We start from the raw sequence: 17,725 nt of genomic DNA on the forward strand, positions 1-17,725 counted from the left end.
ACATAGAGAAGAAACAGACTCTATCTTAGGAGTCCATGTAGTCCAAATCAATTGTAACCTGTGATTAAAGGGTCCCTACTCCTCAGAGTACAAATACGCAACTTTCCCCCCAATAACTGCTCTTAACTCTCTTGTGTGGAATCTCCTTTCCCACCTGTTAAGTGTGGCAGATTGACCTCATTAATGGCCCCAATTTTTCATGCCTCACTATATCCTCGCCCTTTGGTAGTGCCTTCCCACAGTGACTCTGAGTTTGGCCTCCAAGAAAAGTTTAAATATAAGTTTTAAAGAGTGCTTGAGTGTTTCTACTTTCTGTTTATGGACCCCAGCCACCACCATAAGAACAAGCTCAGACTAGCCTCCTGGAACATGAAACCAAATCAAATCATCCCAAATGAGGCCGTCTTAGACAAGCCAGCTCCCACCCACCATGAGCTGATGGTAGAGACACACACAAGCCCTGTGAACATCAGTCAAGCCTGTCACAGATCAACAGAATGGTCTAGCTAATGCATAAGCTTCTTAGAAATAACAAATGGTTGTTTTAAACCACTAAGTTTTAAAGTGGTTTATTATGCAGCAATACCTGACTGATACATTAAGGATCCTTAAACAACTCAGTACCACACGGTAACTCGTTAGGCGCTTTCAGTTATTAGAACTCTATCCTTCAAACAATTAGAATTCAATTTTCTGGGGCGCCTGGGTGGCTCAGTGGGTTAAAGCCTCTGCCTTCAGCTCGAGTCATGGTCTCAGGGTCCTGGGATCAAGCCCCGCATTGGGGGGCGGGGGGGGGGGGGTCTCTGCTTAGGGAGCTTGCTTCCCTCTCTCTCTGCCTGCCTCTCTGCCTACTTGTGATTTCTGTCAAATAAATAAATAAAATCTTAAAAAGTAAATAAAATCTTAAAAAAAAATTCAATCTTCTTCTTACTGTTGTTGCTGTTGTTGTTATTTTGAAGCCTTCAGACTCAAAATCGATTTGAAGCTCTTTTCTCCCTGGTTCAACCCACACTCTCTAAAGCTTGGAATGGAGAAATGAAGCACAGTCCTGCTCAGAGGAACATGCCGTCCCTCACCATTTCTTCCAGGGGCCCATGGCTTGAGAATTGGAAGCAGAAAGGACAGTTATCCCCTTCCTTAACTGGTTGGAGTCACATACCCTCTCTGCTGTTTCCTGTTGCTTCTCTGCCTGATACTAACTAGCTGTCAGTGTCCCTGCTTGTGGCAGGCACACAGCTGCCAGCTCCCTGGTGGGGTGATTGTATGGACTCTTCAGAAGATCATGCAGGAAAACCACCACCTGGACATTTACTGATATAGGCAGTGACTATATACCCTCTACCCCTGCAGAGCTGCCTTTACCTCCTGGCTTGCGCAGGACAACAGAAAAATAGACCAAGCCTAGCTATTCTCTGGAGAGAATATATTAAAGAGATTAAACATTCCCCCTGTACTATCACTCTCAATTCCATTTAGCCCTGTTTTAGCAGAAAAGGGCAGACCAGCCAGTCCAATGCTAAGCAAATGTTCAACTAGGAAAAGAAATGACCCTCCTTCTGACTTGAGGGCATCCCATACTGTTTATAAATGGTTCCTTGGACAAGGAAGGAAGGCTCTGGGAGGGGAAGGAATCATTCCTCATCACAGACTCTGCACTTCTCCTCTGCTGAATCCTATTCTCATATTGGGATGGGGTTAGGGATCCCTGTTTTTCAGGAATGGTTCCTCAGAACAATCTCTACAGGCAGGTTTCTGGTCCCAGTGGCTAGTAGATTATTCATGCAATCTAAATATAGAAAATTAGTTACTCAGGGTATTTTGTCTTCAGCTTAAGGCCTTAGCTGAAATTCTGGAACAAGATAAAAAGGTCCCACTCAAAACACTGTTACATGGTTATTTTTAAATCTAAAGTATGCATTAAATTCCACTATTCTGCATATCATTATAGAAAAATTCCACTTTTACAGAAATGCCAGTTTTATTAAAAAGACTGCCCTGAAGAGGTTATTTGAATGATACTTATTAACTTTTTATGTAAATTTTATGGTGTTTTCATGGATCTTAATTCACCAATTAAGGGATAAAAGAACATCGGCATTTTTTTAAATTTCTCATAATTTTTCAAATTAAACTTTTCACCTAATAAAGTTCTTCAGACAAATTGTGAATTTTTATTTTTTACAGAAAATCAGGTAATCATTCATTTAACAGATATTTGTTTGTGTGCCTACTTAATACTTGGTGATATTCTCAGTGCATTGGGCATATCAGCAAAGAAAACAAAGATCTCTCTCCTCATAGACTAAGCTGGGAAAGAGAGACATTAAACAATAAACATAATAAAAAAGTAAATTATAATGCACATTGGAAGGTAAACAGTAGTATGAGAAAAAGAAAACATGGAGTAGGATAAGGGAAGTCGGGAGTGAGGCTGGCAGATAGGGAGACCAAGTGGTCTTTATCACATGGTGATAATGGTGGTGAGAAGGTGATGTGTTGAGAGAACACACGAAGGATAAGGGCATGGTGAGAGGTGGGCAGTCAGCCATATCTAAAAGAGGAATTGTCTACACAAGGGGCCAGACAATTTAGAGACCCCAGGCAAGAATGTTTGTCTAGTGTTTCTCTAGTGTGTTTGAGGAAGAGCAAGGAAGCAGTGTGCCTGGATGGTGATGAATGAAAGGAAGGGAAATAGGAGGTGAAGTCAGAAGAGTAGTAAGAAAGGTGAGGAAGGAGCAGATCCCATAGTTTATAGTCTATTATTAATGTTTTTGTGTGGGGCACCTGGGTGGCTCAGTCAGTTGAACATGTGACTTTTGATTTCCGCTCAGGTCATGATCTCATGGTCCTGGGATCAAACCCCACTTTGGGGCTCTGCACTTAGTGGGGAGTCTGCTAGAGGATTCTCTCTCCCTCTCCTGCTGCTCTACCCTCTGCTTGGGCCTACACGCAATCTCTCTCTCTCTAAAATAAATGAATAAATGTTTTTAGAAATAAATAAATGTTTCAGCTTTTACCTAGAGTTGAGAAGTAATGCAATATGACTCACATTTTTAAAAAAGATTTTATTTACTTATTTGACAGAGATCACAAGTAGGCAGAGAGGCAGGTGGGGGTGGGGGGGGCAGGCTCCCCGCTGAGCAGAGAGCCAGATGCGGGGCTCGACCCCAGGACCCTGAGATCACGACCAGAGCAGAATGGCAGAGGCCCTAACCCACTGAGCCACCCAGGCACTCCATGACTCACATTTTAAAAGGTAATGTTATACCATTGGAAGGCAAGGGTGGAAGCAGGCAGATAGGAAGGTAATCCTAGTAAAGTTGATGGATGTTTACATCAGGGTGATAGCAAGGGGAGATGATGAGAAATGGTCTGATCCTAGATATTATGAAGGTAGAGGCAACAGGAGGACCTAATGGACTGAATGTGGGGTCTGAGAGGAATAGGGAATGTAAGGACAACTCCAGTAGCTTGAACAATTGGGAAGATGGAGTATTATCATTTGAGAGAAGATTAGTTTGGGTGGTAGTGGGTGAGTAAGTTTGAGGTGGGGGGAAGATTCAGAGTTTAATTTTGAACATGTTGACTTCAGGATCTAAGAGGAGACATTAAAGTAGAAATGTCAAGTAAGAAGTTGGACTGATGAATCTAGAATTCAAAAGAGAAGTCTGGACAGGGAATATATATTTGGCAGTAATTAGCATTTGATGTAATTTAAATGATAACCTCCAGGTTCATGAGAATAGCTAAGAGAATAAGACAGTCCCTGGTGTGATTCCCTCCTGCATCGCTCTTCTGTGGAACAGCAGTCATTTATCTCTGTCTGCCTGCTCTCCCACCTCAGTTCATGCCACCACACCATGGAAGATTTAATGAACATGGACATGAGTCCCCTGAGGCCCCAGAACTATCCTTTCAGTTGTGAACCTAAAGACTGACAAAGATTATCCCTTTAAGGTGGATAATGATGAAAATGAGCACCAGTTATCTTTAAGAAGGATCAGTGTAGGGGTTGGTGCAAAGGATGAACTGGACATAGTTGAAGCGGACGCAATGAGTTACAAACGCAGTCTGATTAAAGTCTCACTGGCAACTTTGAAGATGTCTGTACAGCCAACGGTTTCCCTTCGGGGCTCTGCAGTAACACCACCTGTGGTCTTACAGTTGAAATGTGGCTCAGGGCCTGTGCATACTAGCAGACAACACTTAGTAGCTGAGGAGGAAGATGCAGAGTCAAAAGAAGAGAAAGAAGAAACTCCTTAGTGTATCTGAAAAGCATTCTGCCCCTGGAAGGGGTAGTAAGGGTCCAAAGAAAAAAGTATAACTCATCGCCAGTGAAGATGATGATGAAGATGATGATAATGATGATGATTTTGATGAAGAGAAAGCTGAAGAAAAGATTCCAGTAAAGAAATCTATACAAGATACTCCAGCCAAAAATGTACAAAAATCAAACCAGAATGGAAAAGAGTCAAAACCATCAATACCAAAATCAAAGAATCTTTCACACCACAGAAAAAGACTCCCAAAACACCGAAAGGACCTTGTTCTATAGAAGACATTAAAGCAAAAATGCAAGTAAGTGGTTCTCTTCACAAAGTAGAAGAAGCCAAGTTCATCAATCACGTCAAGAATTGTTTCTGGATGACTGACCAAGAGGCCACTGAAGGTCTCTGGCAGAGGAGGACGTCTCTTCAAGAAAACAGTTTAAACAGTTTGTTAAAATTTTCCATCTTATTTCATTTCTGAAACAGTTGATATCTGGCTGTCCCTGTTATAATGTACAGTGAGAACTTTCTCTACTATGTCTGATAAATGTTCAGGTTCCATTGCCAAGAATGTGTTGTCTAAAATGCCTGTTCAGTTTTTAAAGCTGGAACTCCACCCTTTGCTTGGTTTTAAATATGTATGGAATGTTATAATAAGACATAGTAGTAGTGGTGGTCAGACAAATGGAATGGTGAGGAGACAAAAATATACATGTGAAATAAACTCAGTATTTTATAAAGTGAAAAAAGAAAAAAAAGAGAATAAGACATAGCATAGTCACTAATATTATGAGGTTATAGAGAAAAGAAAAACAACAAAGGAGACTGAAAAGGAGTGAAGAATAATCTAAGAGATAAACCAAGAGAGTGAAGACACCAATTGTAAAAGTGTAACGAGAACAGAATGATAAATCCTGTCAAAAATCTACTAAAAGATCAAATAATTTACTAATGAGCTTAGCGGTAATGAACTTAGGGTTCACTGATGACATTACATAATATTGTATCCAATAGTTCATTCCACTAAAAGAGAATTTTGCTATTTAATAAAAATTCTTCTAAAACAAACAGGTTTTTAAACACTACTCAATGACCCACTTATTTCAAGTAATACATTATACAATGAAATGAAATACAATGACATGAATTTATATAAGTAACAAACCTGGAAGAATTCCTTGCAACTTATATGATTTTAACTCAATTAAACAAATGCGTATAGAGTGCTTATCATGCCAAGCACCAAGGACATAGAAGTGAGGATACAGAAACAAACTGCTGGCAGTCAAACTTTCAGACTACTATGGGGAATCAGGCAGGTATACAGATAATCACCACATAGAATGGTGCACCAGTTATATCGAAATAGAGAGAAGAGAGTATATCTTAGCTAAACATGAGGGTTAGGGTTGCCTATCTGAAGGAGGTAATGCATAAATTTAAAATGGAAAAAATATCTCCAGTGATATCATATCTGCAGTGTCTCCAGTACAAGTAAGCAATCTCACTAGCAAGTCTGAGGTAGCCATCCCAGTTAGCACAAGCAACCAACCAGCAACATAAACAGAAAGGTAATAGAAAGATCTTAGTCATGCGAGACCCACAAAGGGACTTGAACTCTGCAAGGAACCCTGGCTGCCTTCCACCTGCATGTCTTAAGGAAACCAGGCTCTCTTCATGTCCTGGCTGATGGCAGGGCTGCACACATGCACAGAGGATACGGGAGAAACCAGAAGCCAGGGCAGACTAGAAGCCTGCCTGAACTCTGAATGTGCTCCCAGCCAGCCTACTTACAGATCCTTCAGTTGGGTGGAAATATTACTCCACCCTTCAAGCTCTGGGTGTTGGAACACAACTCTGACCAACCATAGACTACAATGCTATACATAAATGTAATGTTGAAAGAAAGAAGCAAGACTCAAAAGAGTACATCTTTTTTAGGCATGTGCTGTGTATGCTTAGCCAAAGCGCCAGAGCTATACCCTGAAGTCATGAAGAATCACTGAAGTAATTTAACCAGAGAGTAATGGGTTGGAATTTTAGGATGAAGGCAAGTTGGCAGAAGGCAAGATGAGACACAGAGACCAGGAATAACCCCTGAACCAAGACAGTGGCAATGGAAAAGAGAGCAGAGGTGAGTCAATATGAAACATGTTTAAAGGGGGAAATAAACTGATGGAATGATCCATTAGATGTAGGTGCTGAGGCGACAGTGGAATGTAAAAAAGTCTTTAGGTTCATGGCCTGAGCCAGAAGATGGTGGAAACAACTACTAAAACAAAGAATTCAGGGGCGCCTGGGTGGCTCAGTGGATTAAGCCGCTGCCTTCGGCTCAGGTCATGATCTCAGGGTCCTGGGATCGAGCCCCGCATCGGGCTCTCTGCTCCGCAGGGAGCCTACTTCTCTCTCTCTCTCTCTGCCTACCTCTCTACTTGTGATCTCTCTCTCTGTCAAATGAATAAATAAAATCTTTAAAAAAAAAAAAACAACAAAGAATTCAAATGAGGAGGTTGAAAGATGATGAGCTCTGTTTTGATTACACTGAGCTCAGGGTTCACAGAATTCTGAACTGTGAGACTGCTTATGTCATTAAACACAGGACCATAGTGGTCCAGAAACCTGAGTTCTCGCTCCAGTTCTAGCTCAAACGCAGGCAGATCAGTTGTTATTTTGGTGCCAAAGTCTATCATTTATTCAAGTTATCTTCATAAAAATGAAGACAATAAGACTGCCCTACGTGCCCTATATACTTACAGGAGTGTCATAAGCATAAAAAGAATGCTGTAAAATAAGAATACATTTGATTGCCCCCATCACACACAATTTATTTGGAAATTATAACTAATAATATGACCAAAATGAAGCCATAAATATTGAAAAAGAAACCATATTTTCACTATGTCAGATAACATGGAAAGCACCAAGTAATTATTTTTAAAAGTACTAGAGGTAGAAGACAGTTCATTTAGGTAACCAGTTTCAAAAGATACCTAGCAAAATCAATCTTTAAAGTGAAAACTTGGGACGCCTGGGTGGCTCAGTCAGTTAAGTATCTGCCTTTGGCTCAGGTCATGATCTCAGGGTCCTGGGATGGAGTCCCACATCAGGCTCCTTGCTCAGCGGGGAGTCTGTTTCTCCCTCTACCTGACACTCCCCCTGCTTGTGCACTTTCTCTCCCTCCCTCCCTCTGACAAATAAAGAAATAAAATTTAATAAAGTGAAAATTTATTGAGGTGCCTGGGTGGCTTAGTCAGTTAACCCACCAACTCCTGATTTTGTCTCAGGTCATGGTATCAGGGTTGTGAGATCAAGCCCTGCTTTGGGCTCCATGCTGGGCACAGATTCCACTTGAGATTCTCTCTGTCCCTTGAGATTTCTGCTGCTCCTCTGCCTTGAGCATCCCCTCTCTCCCTCTCTTAAAAAAAAAAAAAAAAGATTAAATTTAAAAAATAATAATAAAGTGAAAACTTGTTTTCCTAAAAGGTAAGACAATGTTATAGATATGTAATTGCACTCCAAATTTATAAATTTTAAAATAATATTCATTAAAAATACCAATTGGGAAATAGACATATGAGGGAAATTCATCAAAACAACTACAACTATACTAGGGTAGTATGATTTTTTGATAATTTTTTCCCTATATTTTTACAAATATCCATGATCATAATAATATTGTCTATAGTTGAAGGCCTTTCCCAAGGCTTTGTAAATAAGAATTTTTCAAGTTCGGGGAGGAGTCAAGATGGCGGAGAAGTAGCAGCCTGAGACTACATCAGGTAGCAGGAGATCAGCTCGATAGCTTATCTAAACATTGCAAACACCTACAAATCCAACGGGAGAGCGAACAGAAGAAGAACAGCAACTCTAGAAACAGAAAATCAACCACTTTCTGAAAGGTAGGACTGGCGGAGAAGTGAATCTAAAACGACGGGAAGATAGACCGCGGGGGGAGGGGCCGGCTCCCGGCAAGCGGCGGAGGAACGGAGCACAAAATCAGGACTTTTAAAAGTCTGTTCCACTGAGGGACATTGCTCCAGGGGCTAAACCGGGGTGAAGCCCACGCGGGGCCAGCGTGGCCCCAGGCCCCGCAGGGTCACAGAAGGATCGGGGGTGTCGGAGTGTCGGAGAGCTCGCAGGTATTAGAACGGAGAAGCCGGCTGGAGAGACAGAGCCGAGGACTAAACTCTCAGCTCGGGGTTACCTTGAACTGGTCGCGGGCTGGGTGAGCTCGGAGAGCGGCTAGAGGCTGGGGATACGGGAGTGATTGGGTGCTGTCCTCTGGGGGCGCACTGAGGAGTGGGGCCCCAGGCTCTCGGCTCCTCCGGGCCGGAGACTAGGAGGCCGCCATTTTCATTCCCGTCCTCCGGAACTCTACGGAAAGCGTTCAGGGAACAGAAGCTCCCAAAAGCGAACCCGAGCCGATTACTTAGTCCGGCCGCCGGTAAGGGCGGTGCAATCCCGCCTCGGGCAAAGACACTTGAGAGTCACTACAACAGGCCCCTCCCCCAGAAGATCAACAAAATATCCAGCCAGGACGAAGTTCATCTATCAAGGAGAAAGCAGATTCAATTCCTAAGACAGCAGAGCAATTCCAGAGGAGGAGAAAGCAAAGCACGGAACTCATGGCTTCCTCCCCATGATTCTTTAGTCTTGCGGCTACTTCAATTTTTTTTTCCTTTTTTCAATTTTTTTCTTTTTTCTTTTTTCTTCTTCTGCTAAATTTTTTTTAAACTTTTACCCTTTTCTTTTTTAACATTTTTTGACTAGTTCATCTAAATATATATATTTTTTCTTTCTTTTTTATATTTTTTATTTGTTTTATTTTTAAAATTTTTTTCTTTCTTTTTTTTTTTTTTTCTTTTTTTTTTCAGAAGCTGTTTTTATCCCCTTTCTCCCCCCCACAATTTGGGGTCTCTTCTGATTTGGTTACAGCGCATTTTTCCGGGGTCTTTGCCACCCTTTTAGTAGTTTATTTACTCCTTCATATCCTCTTATCTGGACAAAATGACAAGGCGGAAAAAATCACCACAAACAAAAGAACAAGAGACAGTACCGAAGGCTAGGGACCTAATCAACACAGACATGGGTAATATGTCAGATCAAGAGTTCAGAATGACGATTCTGAACATTCTAGCCGGGCTCGAAAAAGGCATGGAAGATATTAGAGAAACCCTCTCTGGAGATATTAAAGCCCTTTCTGGAGAAATTAAAGAACTAAAATCTAACCAAGTTGAAATCAAAAAAGCTATTAATGAGGTGCAATCAAAAATGGAGGCTCTCACTGCTAGGATCAATGAGGCAGAAGAAAGAATTAGTGATATAGAAGACCAAATGACAGAGAATAAGGAAGCCGAGCAAAAGAGGGACAAACAGCTACTGGACCATGAGGGGAGAATTCGAGAGATAAGTGACACCATAAGACGAAACAACATTAGAATAATTGGGATTCCAGAAGAAGAAGAAACAGAGAGGGGAGCAGAAGGTCTATTGGAGAGAATCATTGGAGAGAATTTCCCTAATATGGCAAAGGGAACAAGCATCAAAATCCAGGAGATGCAGAGAACCCCCCTCAAAGTCAACAAGAATAGGTCCACACCCCGTCACCTAATAGTAAAATTTACAAGTCTTAGTGACAAAGAGAAAATCCTGAAAGCAGCCCGAGAAAAGAAGTCTGTAACATACAATGGTAAAAATATTAGATTGGCGGCAGACTTATCCACAGAGACCTGGCAGGCCAGAAAGAGCTGGCATGATATATTCAGAGCACTCAACGAGAAAAACATGCAGCCAAGAATACTCTATCCAGCTAGGCTATCATTGAAAATAGAAGGAGAGATCAAAAGCTTCCAGGACAAACAAAAACTGAAAGAATTTGCAAACACCAAACCAGCTCTACAGGAAATATTGAAAGGGGTCCTCTAAGCAAAGAGAGAGCCTAAAAGTAGTAGATCAGAAAGGTACAGAGACAATATACAGTAACAGTCACCTTACAGGCTAATAATGGCACTAAATTCATATCTCTCAATAGTTACCCTGAATGCTAATGGGCTAAATGCCCCAATCAAAAGACACAGGGTATCAGAATGGATAAAAAAACAAAACCCATCAGTATGTTGCCTACAAGAAACTCATTTTAGACGCGAAGACACCTCCAGATTTAAAGTGAGGGGGTGGAAAACAATTTACCATGCTAATGGGCATCAGAAGAAAGCTGGGGTGGCAATCCTTATATCAGATCAATTAGATTTTAAGCCAAAGACTATAATAAGAGATGAGGAAGGACACTATATCCTACTCAAAGGGTCTGTCCAACAAGAAGATCTAACCATTTTAAATATCTATGCCCCTAACGTGGGAGCAGCCAACTATATCAACCAATTAATAACAAAATCAAAGAAACACATCAATAATAATACAATAATAGTAGGGGACTTGAACACTCCCCTCACTGAAATGGACAGATCATCCAAGCAAAAGATCAACAAGGAAATAAAGGCCTTAAATGACACACTGGACCAGATGGACATCACAGATATATTCAGAACATTTCATCCCAAAGCAACAGAATACACATTCTTCTCTAGTGCACATGGAACCTTCTCCAGAATAGATCACATCCTGGGTCACAAATCAGGTCTCAACCGGTATCAAAAGATTAGGATTATTCCCTGCATATTTTCAGACCACAATGCTCTGAAGCTAGAACTCAATCACAAGAGGAAAGCTGGAAAGAACCCAAATACATGGAGACTAAACAGCATCCTTCTAAAGAATGAATGGGTTAACCAGGAAATTAAAGAAGAATTGAAAAAATTCATGGAAACAAATGATAATGAAAACACAACAGTTCAAAATCTGTGGGACACAGCAAAGGCAGTCCTGAGAGGAAAATATATAGCAGTACAAGCCTTTCTCAAGAAACAAGAAAGGTCTCAAGTACACAACCTAACCCTACACGTAAAGGAGCTGGAGAAAGAACAAGAAAGAAACCCTAAACCCAGCAGGAGAAGAGAAATCATAAAGATCAGAGCAGAAATCAATGAAATAGAAACCAAAAAAACAATAGAAAAAATCAATGAAACTAGGAGCTGGTTCTTTGAAAGAATCAATAAGATTGATAAACCCCTGGCCAGACTCATCAAAAAGAAAAGAGAAAGGACCCAAATCAATAAAATCATGAATGAAAGAGGAGAGATCACAACTAACACCAAAGAAATACAGACAATTATAAGAACATACTATGAGCAACTCTACGCCAACAAATTGGACAATCTGGAAGAAATGGATGCATTCCTAGAGACATATAAACTACCACAACTGAACCAGGAAGAAATAGAAAACCTGAACAGGCCCATAACCAGTAAGGAGATTGAAACAGTCATCAAAAATCTCCAAACAAACAAAAGCCCAGGGCCAGACGGCTTCCCAGGGGAATTCTACCAAACATTTAAAGAAGAACTAATTCCTATTCTCTTGAAACTGTTCCAAAAAATAGAAACGGAAGGAAAACTTCCAAACTCATTTTATGAGGCCAGCATCACCTTGATCCCCAAACCAGACAAGGATCCCACCAAAAAAGAGAACTACAGACCAATATCCTTGATGAACACAGACGCAAAAATTCTCGCCAAAATACTAGCCAATAGGATTCAACAGTACATTAAAAGGATTATTCACCACGATCAAGTGGGATTTATTCCAGGGCTGCAGGGTTGGTTCAACATCCGCAAATCAATCAATGTGATAGAACACATTAATAAAAGAAAGAACAAGAACCATATGATACTCTCAATAGATGCTGAAAAAGCATTTGACAAAGTACAGCATCCCTTCCTGATCAAAACTCTTCAAAGTGTGGGGATAGAGGGCACATACCTCAATATTATCAAAGCCATCTATGAAAAACCCACCGCAAATATCATTCTCAATGGAGAAAAACTGAAAGCTTTTCCGTTAAGGTCAGGAACACGGCAGGGATGTCCATTATCACCACTGCTATTCAACATAGTACTAGAAGTCCTAGCCTCAACAATCAGACAACAAAAAGAAATTAAAGGCATCCAAATTGGTAAAGAAGAAGTCAAACTATCACTCTTCGCAGATGATATGATACTATATGTGGAAAACCCAAAAGACTCCACTCCAAAACTGCTAGAACTTGTACAGGAATTCAGTAAAGTGTCAGGATATAAAATCAATGCACAGAAATCAGTTGCATTTCTGTACAACAACAACAAGACTGAAGAAAGAGAAATTAAGGAGTCAATCCCATTTACAATTGTACCCAAAACTATAAGATACCTAGGAATAAACCTAACCAAAGAGACTAAGAATCTATACACAGAAAATTATAAAGTACTCATGAAAGAAATTGAGGAAGACACAAAAAAATGGAAAAATGTTCCATGCTCCTGGATTGGAAGAATAAATATCGTGAAAATGTCTATGCTACCTAAAGCAATCTACACATTTAATGCAATCCCTATCAAAATACCATCCATTTTTTTCAAAGAAATGGAACAAATAATCCTAAAATTTATATGGAACCAGAAAAGACCTCGAATAGCCAAAGGAATATTGAAGAACAAAGCCAAAGTTGGTGGCATCACAATTCCGGACTTCAAGCTCTATTACAAAGCTGTCATCATCAAGACAGCATGGTACTGGCACAAAAACAGACACATAGATCAGTGGAACAGAATAGAGAGCCCAGAAATCGACCCTCAACTCTATGGTCAACTAATCTTCGACAAAGCAGGAAAGAATGTCCAATGGAAAAAAGACAGCCTCTTCAATAAATGGTGCTGGGAAAATTGGACAGCCACATGCAGAAAAATGAAATTGGACCACTTCCTTACACCACACACGAAAATAGACTCCAAATGGATGAAGGACCTCAATGTGAGAAAGGAATCCATCCAAATCCTTGAGGAGAATGCAGGCAGCAACCTCTTCGACCTCAGCCGTAGCAACATCTTCCTAGGAACAACGGCAAAGGCAAGGGAAGCAAGGGCGAAAATGAACTATTGGGATTTCATCAAGATCAAAAGCTTTTGCACAGCAAAGGAAACAGTTAACAAAACCAAAAGACAACTGACAGAATGGGAGAAGATATTTGCAAACGACATATCAGATAAAGGGCTAGTATCCAAAATCTATAAGGAACTTAGCAAACTCAACACCCAAAGAACAAACAATCCAATCAAGAAATGGGCAGAGGACATGAACAGACATTTCTGCAAAGAAGACATCCAGATGGCCAACAGACACATGAAAAAGTGCTCCACGTCACTCGGCATCAGGGAAATACAAATCAAAACCACAATGAGATATCACCTCACACCAGTCAGAATGGCTAAAATTAACAAGTCAGGAAATGACAGATGCTGGCGAGGATGTGGAGAAAGGGGAACCCTCCTCCACTGTTGGTGGGAATGCAAGCTGGTGCAACCACTCTGGAAAACAGCATGGAGGTTCCTCAAAATGTTGAAAATAGAACTACCCTATGACCCAGCAATTGCACTACTGGGTATTTACCCTAAAGATACAAACATAGTGATCCGAAGGGGCACGTGTACCCGAATGTTTATAGCAGCAATGTCTACAATAGCCAGACTATGGAAAGAACCTAGATGTCCATCAACAGATGAATGGATAAAGAAGATGTGGTATATATACACAATGGAATACTATGCAGCCATCAAAAGAAATGAAATCATGCCATTTGCGACGACGTGGATGGAACTAGAGCGTATCATGCTTCGTGAAATAAGTCAATCGGAGAAAGACAACTATCATATGATCTCCCTGATATGAGGACATGGAGAAGCAACATGGGGGGGTAGGGGGATAGGAGAAGAATAAATGAAACAAGATGGGATTGGGAGGGAGACAAACCATAAATGACTCTTAATCTCACAAAACAAACTGGGGGTTGCTGGGGGGAGGTGGGATTGGGAGAGGGGGAGCGGGCTATGGACATTGGGGAGGGGAGGCGAACCATAAGAGACTATGTACTCTGAAAAACAACCTGAGGGTTTTGAAGGGTCAGGGGTGGGAGGTTGGGGCAACCTGAGGGTTTTGAAGGGTCAGGGGTGGGAGGTTGGGGGAACAGGTGGTGGGTAATGGGGAGGGCACGTTTTGCATGGAGCACTGGGTGTTGTGCAAAAAGAATGAATACTGTTACACTGAAAAAATAAATAAAATGAAAAAAAAAAAACCATAAAAAAAAATAAAAAAAAATAAAAAAAAAAAGAATTTTTCAAGTTCAAGTTTCAAGTTAAAAATAACCCATAACAGGTAGAGCACATAGGTGAATTATTTAATGAGAGAGAATGGCTCCCCAGCCAGCAAGATTTGACTGTAATCTGATAGCAACCAAAAGAGAGACTGGCCAGTCATTAAAATTTAAAAAGAGAGAGAGAGAGAGATCAGTGAAGGAAACACTGGCAGTGTCCACTGGACAGTTCAAGCAAGATTCTTACCCTATAAACCTAAAATTGCAATTTCTCCTCAATGGTAAGACTACCCCTACTGCAGAGCAAGAGGTATGCCACTCTCAGATTATGTCATTAAATATCTCAGTATTACAACTACACATGAGAATTTGTACTTATTCTGTGTTCATACAATTGTGATTGGCCCATCTACGAAGCAAAAATGAATCATCATGACAGGAGCATTCCAGTTCACTTGAAATTTTATTTGTTATAAATTAATAAATTAGACTCTACATACTCTGTCTCTCTCTCTCTCTCCTTCTCTCTCTCTTTCTCCTCTTCTCTCTCTCTCCTCTCTCTCTCTATATATAAACTTTAGAACTTGAGGGTAAGATGATCTTGGGCTTCATAAACTCACCACTGTAAAGATAATGCTCCACAAGACTTTTTTAAATACAGCCTGTCACCCTGCCCAGGAAACCCAAACATCACTGTTAGCCAAGAATGTGCTTTTAATTGTAAGCATGCAAAATTACAATCACTATATAAATTTTAATTTATAAATTTGTAAAGTATTATAGCTTTTCTTTCTCTGATACTCTTGTTAATCTTTAAAAGTGATGTTCAAAAATACTTAACTCACAAGTGATATAACCTATTCTTGTTGAAATGATTGCTTAAGATTTGCATATGCTTAAGTGACAAATCATATCATAACACACAACAAATTATGAATGAAAAATCTAGTGTAACTGACTATGATTCAATGTTTATTAGAAAAACACAGCATGCTGTTTCAAGTGCATTTTTCTCCTAATCTCCAAAGATACACTAAAAACAATCTACTTTAGTCTAATCAAGAGACTATATCAATTCAATATATTTAATCTTTATCTAGTGACATTTGGGCCTGGAAATAATATTTCATTAACTCACAGTGGATGGCTTAAACAAATACAGCATTATGCTAAAATTTAATAGAAGTAACATGCTCACAACTTCCCTAAAAATCATTATTAATATAGTGATATATATATATATATAATTTTTTATATATTAATATATATATTAATTATATATATATATAATTTTTTAAATAAGCTAGAAGAAAAAGAAAAGTTAATCAAAAATTAAGATTTAACCAACAAAGGTATTTATTTGTTACTCACATAAAGTAACATGATATCTAAGAAACCTATGAAAAACATCTATTTCTTTTAGTAAACCTTAAAATTGTCATTTAACTTTAGCAAAGAACCTATCAAAACATATTATGTATGCAGAGATAAAAAGATGGGTGTTCAACATTTCATTTTTGAAATTAAAAAAATCATTAATTCCAACAATTCAACGTATAAATATCACTAATGCGAATGGGTAGGCAAAGTAACTCTACTTAAAATACTAATTCCATTATTTACTCCTTAATTTGTTGATGTTTCTGACAGAAATATCTAGTTGGGTTTATATATTATCAGCAAATTTGAGACATAGTCAAGAACTAGTCTTCTCAGATATACATGGAAAGCATTTTTAATCCTCTTTAATAATAGTGTGCTTTAGAAATAAAAGAAGTGAAATCTCTTAACAGAATGAGGCTATGCAATTCAGGATGTCCTCATCTAACAGAAATTCAATCCCAATTCTCTGTTTAGCTCTCTACTTCATAAAACCCAAATCAAAATTTATAGAAATAATAGATAAACTTGGAAGACATTAAGCTAAGTGAAAGAAGCCAGTCACTAAAAGAGAAATGCTGTATGATTCCACTCATATGAGATACCTAGAATAATCAAATTCAGAGAGACAGTAAATAGAATGGTGATTGCCAGCAGCTGAGAGGAGGGGGTAATGGGAATACCTGTTAGTATTTAATGGGTACAGAGTTTTGTTTTGTTTTTTTTTAATGTATTTATTTGACAGAGAGAGAGATCACAAGTAGGCAGAGGCAGGTGGGGGAGGGGGGCACACGGTGGGTGGTGAGGGGAAGCAGGCTCCCCGTTGAGCAGAGAGCCTGATGTGGGGCTCCATCCCAGGACCCTGAGATCATGACCTGAGCCGAAGGCAGAGGCTTAATCCACTGAGCCACCCAGGCACCCCTAATGGGTACAAAGTTTTAATTTTGCAATATGAAAAGAATACTGGGACTTGGTTGCATTCACAGTATGAATGTACTTAACTCTATTGAACTGCACACTTAAAAATGGTTAAGATGGTAAATTACATGTTATGTGTATTTTACCAGAATTTTAAAGATTTTATCTATTTATTTATCTGAGAGAGTGTGTGCATGATTGGGGGAAGAGGCAGAGGGCAAGCAATAAGCACACACTCTAAGTGGAGAGCTCCATGCCGGGCTAGATCCCGGGATCCCCAAGATCATGACCTGAGCCAAAGTAAGACAATTAACCAACTGAGCTACCCAGGCACCCAACCATAGTTTTTTTTTTTTTTTTTTTTAATTTAAAAATTGTAAAAATAAAAAAAAACATAGAAATAATATGTCTTTGTATCTTTTCCTGAGTTCATTCATTACCTTTAGTATATAATGAGAAATAAATTTAGAGTGCACTTGAAGTACCAATAATTTTAAGACAGGAAAAAAGAAAGCCAAGTTAATTAAGATACGTTTTGTCACTTTATATATGCTAGTGATGCTTTAAAACAGTATGTGCCTGGCTGTGAGTTGATAATTGTGGGAGCTAGGTGATAGGCACATGTGAATTCATTATACCATTCTCTTTACTTTTGTACATTTGAAATTTTTTTATAAAACATTTAAGATAAAGACAGCTATGCAAATAAGCAAAGTATGAAATTCAGGAGGGCAGCAGGATTGATGGGAATGGCAACCTGGGTTTTTTACCAAGATAGTGTTAAAGGATGGAATAAAGTAAAATATTGAAATATTTTATAATCTATTTTTAAAAATATGAATTTGATATAATTAGAATAATGGTGAGGGGGGTTTTAGGAAAAGCAACGTGCATTTAACCAGAAAGACTACTGAAAGGA

At 39.4% G+C, this 17,725-nt stretch overlaps 1 protein-coding gene and 1 pseudogene across 14 annotated transcripts in view; one reads left to right on the forward strand and one right to left on the reverse strand.

The window, feature by feature from the left end:
- ATG10 (autophagy related 10) overlaps nucleotides 1-17,725 on the reverse strand; it is a 240,447-nt gene that overhangs the window by 199,610 nt on the left and 23,112 nt on the right. The window lies entirely within an intron of this gene.
- On the forward strand, nucleotides 3,861-4,750 carry LOC123938749 (annotated as a pseudogene).

This window comes from Meles meles, chromosome 3 (genome assembly GCF_922984935.1).
Source record: "Meles meles chromosome 3, mMelMel3.1 paternal haplotype, whole genome shotgun sequence".
In the NCBI taxonomy this organism is placed as follows: domain Eukaryota; kingdom Metazoa; phylum Chordata; class Mammalia; order Carnivora; family Mustelidae; genus Meles; species Meles meles.